Source organism: Phyllostomus discolor, chromosome 12, assembly GCF_004126475.2.
Source record: "Phyllostomus discolor isolate MPI-MPIP mPhyDis1 chromosome 12, mPhyDis1.pri.v3, whole genome shotgun sequence".
NCBI lineage: Eukaryota > Metazoa > Chordata > Mammalia > Chiroptera > Phyllostomidae > Phyllostomus > Phyllostomus discolor.
In genome coordinates, this window is record NC_040914.2 from 74,504,891 (window position 1) to 74,510,671 (window position 5,781).

Consider the following 5,781-nt stretch of genomic DNA (forward strand, 5'->3'; position numbering starts at 1 on the left):
TGACACCTCTCTGCCGCCTAGCTGACCCTCCGGTATGCAGAGGACAGCATCTCCACGGCCACTTTCAGGTTTAAAAAGCACGTGGGCATTTGTCCCCCTACGTAGATGTGTTTTGCTAGATTGGGGTGCCTCTCATTTCTCTGTGTGTCCTGCGCGGTGCACCAGGACGGGCAGAGGCTGGCGTCCACGGCGCGTGCCGAGCACCTGCCCCACTTCTTGGTGGTGCAGAGATCATTCATCTGGCCACGTCGGTCCCACCGTGGGGGCAGCCACCAGGCTGGTTTGGGGGTCGGGAGGGTGCTTTTACTTTGCTTCCACACTCTTGGGGGTGGGGAGAACAGCCCGGCTCCCTCCCACCCTGGAATCAGAATCTCACAATGAAAGAGCAAGAAGGGAGCTCAGTTGCCAGCCCTCATTTTAAGACATGGGAGAAGGAGTTGGGATTTGGGGGACAGACTGCCCTAGCTCAACCAGGCTACCGGCCTCATAACCATGGAAGTCTGACAAGACCTGAGAAGCCCAGAAATGCCCTTTACTTTTCCCTCATGCCTGCCCGGAGGGCGGTGCAGGCGCTGCAGGCGCAGCCGGACCAAGTGACTGTGGGCCTGTGGGGGCGTCTGAGGTCGCCCGAGGCTGTGGGAGAGCTCCCATCTGGCGGCCTTTCTCCTTTGGCTGCCAAGCGAGTGTTACATTTTGGGGGATAACAGAGTGGCTTTCTGAAATTGTGTAAGACAGCAAATTTGCTTTAGGCTGTAGCTCAAATGAATGTTAAAGCACACATCTTTAACATGCTAAATGAATATTTATTTATTTATTCCCCCCCATGTTTGGTTGTTTGATTTTTTTAAAAATATGTTTTATTGATTATGCTATTACAGTTGTCCCTGCATAACCCCTCCCACCTACATTCCCCCACTTTAGTTCATGTCCATCGGTCATATATATAAGTTCTTTGGCTTCTACATTTCTTATACTCTTCTTACCCTCCCCCTGTCTATTTTCTACCTACCATCTATGCTACTTATTATCTGTGCCTTTCCCCCTCTCTCCTCCTCTCATCCCCCTGTTGCTAACCCTCCATGTGATCTCCATTTCTGTGGTTCTGTTCCTGTTCTAGTTGTTTGCTTAATTTGCTTTTGTTTTTGTTTTAGATGTGGTTGTTAGTAATTGCGAGTTTGCTGTCATTTTACTGTTCATATTTTTTATCTTTTTCTTAGATAAGTCCCTTTGACATTTCATGTAATAAGGGCTTGGTGATAATGAACTCCTTTAACTTGACCTTGTTTGAGAAGTATTTTATCTGCCCTTCCATTCTAAATGAAAGCTTTGCCTGATAGAGTAATGTTGGATGTAGGTCCTTGCCTTTCATGACTTGGAATGCTTCTTTCCAGCCCCTTCTTGCCTGTAAGGTGTCTTTTGAGAAATCAGTTGACAGTCTGATGGGAATTCCTTTGTAGGTAACTGTCTCCTTTTCTCTTTCTGCTTCTAAGATTCTCTCCTTAATTTTAATCTTGGGTAGTATAATTATGATGTGCCTTGGTGTGTTCCTCCTTGGGTCGAACTTCTTTGGGACTCTCTGAGCTTCCTGGACTTCTTAGAAGTCTATTTCCTTTGCCAGATTGGGGAAGTTCTCCTTCATTATTTGTTCAAATAAGTTTTCAATTTCTTGCTCTTCCTCTTCTCCTTCTGGCACCCATATGATTTGGATGTTGGAGTGTTTAAAGATGTCCTGGAGGTTCCTAAGCCTCTCCTCACTTTTTGAAATCTTGTTTCTTCATTCTTTTCTGGTTGAATGTTTCTTTCCTCCTTCTGGTCCACAGCATTGATTTGAGTCCCAGTTTCCTTCCCATCACTATTGGTTCCCTGTACATTTTCCTTTATTTCACTTAGCATAGCCTTCATTCTTCCATCTAATTTGTGACCAAATTCAATCAATTCTGTGAGCATCCTGATTACCAGTGTTTTGAATTATGCATCTGATAGGCTGGCTATTTCTTCATCGCTTAGTAGTATTTTTTTCTGGAGCTTTGATCTTCATTTGGGCCATTTTTTTTTTGTCTTGATGAGCCTGTTACATAGTGAGGGGCAGAGCCTTAGGTGTTCACCAGGGTGGGGCAACCCAGTCGTTGCGTTGTAATGCTATATGTGGGTAAGGGGTCCAAGAGGGAACAATGCCGCTTGCTTCGCTTTCTGCTGGATTTCAGTCACTTCCCCTGCTACCCTCAAGCAAAGTGGGCCCTTCTGGTATTGATTTCTGGGTGGGTAGGCTTGTGTACATCCTGGGACCCTGTGGGTCTCTCCAACAAACTGTCCTGTGAGGCTGGGAGCCTCTCCTGGCACCTCAACCCCCACAGGTGTTTTCAATCAGTGGTTTCCCCATGCTGGGACCCTGGGTTTTGAGGTCTGTCTCACTCTCCAATTGTTTCTCCTGGTTTATTTGCACACGAATGTGGGACTGCCCGATCCACTAGCCACTGCTTTGCTGGGTCCTCCAGCTACCGCTGCCTTGCCATGAGTCCTCTCCATCCGGCTGCCTGTCTCTGCCCCTCCTACCAGTCTGGATGAATGTGTCTTCTTTTACTCCTTGGTTGTTGGACTTCCATACAGCTTGATTTTCTGTCAGTTCTGTTTTTTAATTTTTAAATTGTTGTTGTCTTTCTTTTGGTTATGCGAGAAGGCAGTGTGTCCACCTACACCTCTATCTTGGTTGGAAGTCCAGTTCTGAATATTTATTTTTGTATGCATTTAAAAATATATTGACCTCCTTTATTCATTATTAAAATAAAGTGCTCTTTTTTTTAAAGCTCACGTGTGCTTTGTTTTTTTTTTTAGGTCACTGTTAAATATTTTATCATTTTTACCAGATTCTGGGTACTTTAAAGGGGGGATGAAACAATAATATCACACTGTGACTTTAAGAAATTTTTTGCTTGTTTGTTTTTTACTCATCCCCAGGACAGTAGGAATGGGACTTACAGTTCATACAGAATTTCCTGGAGAAAATGTGGGCACAGCATGTTTTTATTAGAATTCGAGGGCCTGTTTGGATTTCTGTACAGGAGTTTGGTGTCGATAGCACTATCCTGGAAGCTGCTGGAAATGATTCATAGGAGAGCCATCGGGGTTGGGTCACCCACAGGAGACTGGCTGTGTGACCTCCCATTCACACACGGGCTAGGTCCTCAGAGTAGAGTGGGGACACGAGGGACCCAGTTTGGCAAACGGGGAGAGTGGTCCCAGGTTAATGGGACGTGCCTGTTGAACAACCCAGTACAAATGATTAATTTCAGGGAGGCACAGGCTTTGGCCAGGTGGAGAGGTGTTACCCAGCTCACTCGTCTCCATGGCAACAGGCATTCTCTTTCCAGCCTCAGATGAGCCCAGTGGCGTGGGGCTGTTCTTATCCCCAGCTTGTAGACTAGGAAACGGAGGCACAGGGCCATGCTTGACTGACTGGGGGCCATTCGTGCCTGGGCAGACAGCTCAATGTGAGAGGCTTTCTGACAGCGTCGTGCAGCTGTGCTGGAGCTGGCCAGCATGTGGGAAACATGGCAGCTGCACAAATCACTGACTTTCTCAGAAATCTTTGCAGGGAGTCACATCATTCCCACAGGCTGCCAGTAGGAATTTTGTTTATAAGCAAGCCTGTGGATTCACCCGTCCTGTGATTCAGGGCCAACTTGATAGTCTGCCCCTCCCCAGAGTTCAACACTCTCGTGCAGATAGCCGACAAATTCTTCCCGCTCAGCTACTTACGGCAACCTTGGAGGCCGAGGAGGGAGTTCAGAGACAAGATGCTTCGGGGATAATTAGAAGTTCTTGGAAACCCTGTTGGGACCGCAGATGTAAACTAGCTTTTGAGATGTTGACTGTTCTCTGGGACCCAGGGGGAAGCTGGTGGGAATGGGCTGGGAAGACATTTTGGGAAACAAACTGCCTTCACTCTTCGTAACTTAAAACATTTTAAGAAATTGAGATATTTCAGCAATTGCTTTCTGAGTTCCACTTAGTGCACTAACTTTGGCAAAATGCACCTGGAATGCAAAAGTTTTGCTTTCCTCAGCAATGTCCAGCTGGATTGAGATGACGACCCCAGGGGTAAGCATCCACAGGCTCTCCTGGGCCCTGGGAATCCTGGGAGAATCCTGCCGAAGGGCAGGCATCGTTGTGTGCAAGGGGAGAAATTCTCTCCACAAAGAAACATTTGTGGGAACTTATTCATGCAAGTGATTCAGAATCTCCATAATAGAAAGTTTTGCAACTCGATTACTCAGAAATATTTAGAAATTCTTTCTAAAGAATGATCTATAATTAATGACTGCAATTGTGACAGCTTAGTGGGTGGAGAACAGGGGACGGGTAGTTTCTCAGTGGAAAGACTGGCTGCTTTTACTAAAAAGGAAGGAAGCAGCAAACATCTTGACCCACTCATAACACATACCTCCATCTCGGACATGTGCCCTCTGCCCGGGCACGTTAAGATCTCTTGCTTGTGGTCAGAAACCCATTTAATCCAATGTTCCCTGAAGTTATTTGCTCTGATGGTATGCCTTACAACGTGTCGTATGAGTGGCACCTAAGGGAGCATATTTCTTTCCTGCCTTCACTGGCCTGTCTTTCAGTCTAGATGGAGTCTGCCCCGGTGGGGATGGCCTCACTCATTTCTTCTTGTGTAACAAACTACCCCCACACTTAGTGGCACAAAAATGTTTTATTTTGCTCATGGATTTTGAGGGCCAGAATTCGGACAGGGTCCCATGGGGTTGGCTTTTCTCTGTTCTACGAGGTCTGCAGCCTTCTCCGGGAACATGTGAACAGCGGGTGGTGGGGGGGTGACTTCGGTGTCTGGGGATGGGATCACCTGAATGTCTTTTCATCCATCGGTCTGGCGCCTGGGTTGAAGGGACTGGAAGGCTGCACACAGCTGGAATGCTGACGCGTGGTCTCTCCATGCAGTTTGGGCTTCCTCACAATGTGGCGGCCTTGGGGAAGCCCGACGGACAAAGGGGAGGCTGAAAGGCTGTTTCTGACCCAGCCTCAGACTCCATTTAGCATCATCACGTGTGCCACACTCTTTTGGTTGAAGCAATTACAAGGCTGCCCAGATTCAAAACAGGCAGAAACCTCACCTTCTGAGGATAGGAGTGTTTAGGAATTTGCAGCGTGTTTTAAAACTGCCTTGGGGGCCCAGAAGCGTCTTCTCTTTTGTGCCTCATCCCACATACTTTTTAAATGCCTGCTGCCCTCTCCCTGCAAGCCCTGGCTCCTTTCTGCCCCGAATCCTTGAGTCCCGGACAGGTAGACCTTCTCCTCACTCCAACCTGGGACCTTCCTTGGAATGTAGCCCTTCTCTTCAGGGTGCTGATCCCCGCTCAGCACATGACTCATACATGTTATTGTGTGAGAAAGCTCCCCTTCCTGCCCAGGGTGAAGAGGGGGCATACGGGGAACTTTCCACTCAGGCTCAGGGTTAACTTCGGTTGCTACCGAGAAAGCCACTAATGGAGTTTTCCCGTTTCCTCCCACCCTTCTGTTCACTACTCCTCAGGGTGAGACAGGACCACCTTTCCTCCCTCTTATCCCTAAATCTATGGCTCTTCCAAAGATAATTTTTTTCCATAATCACCCAAGGATACATTCACTGATTTCAGAGAGAGAGAGAGAGAGAGAGAGAGAGATTGGTTGCCTCCCATATGTTTCCTGACTGGGGACTGAACCTGAAACCTAGTTATGTGCCCTGACCGGGGATAGAACCTGCAAACTTTTGGTATATGGGGCAGT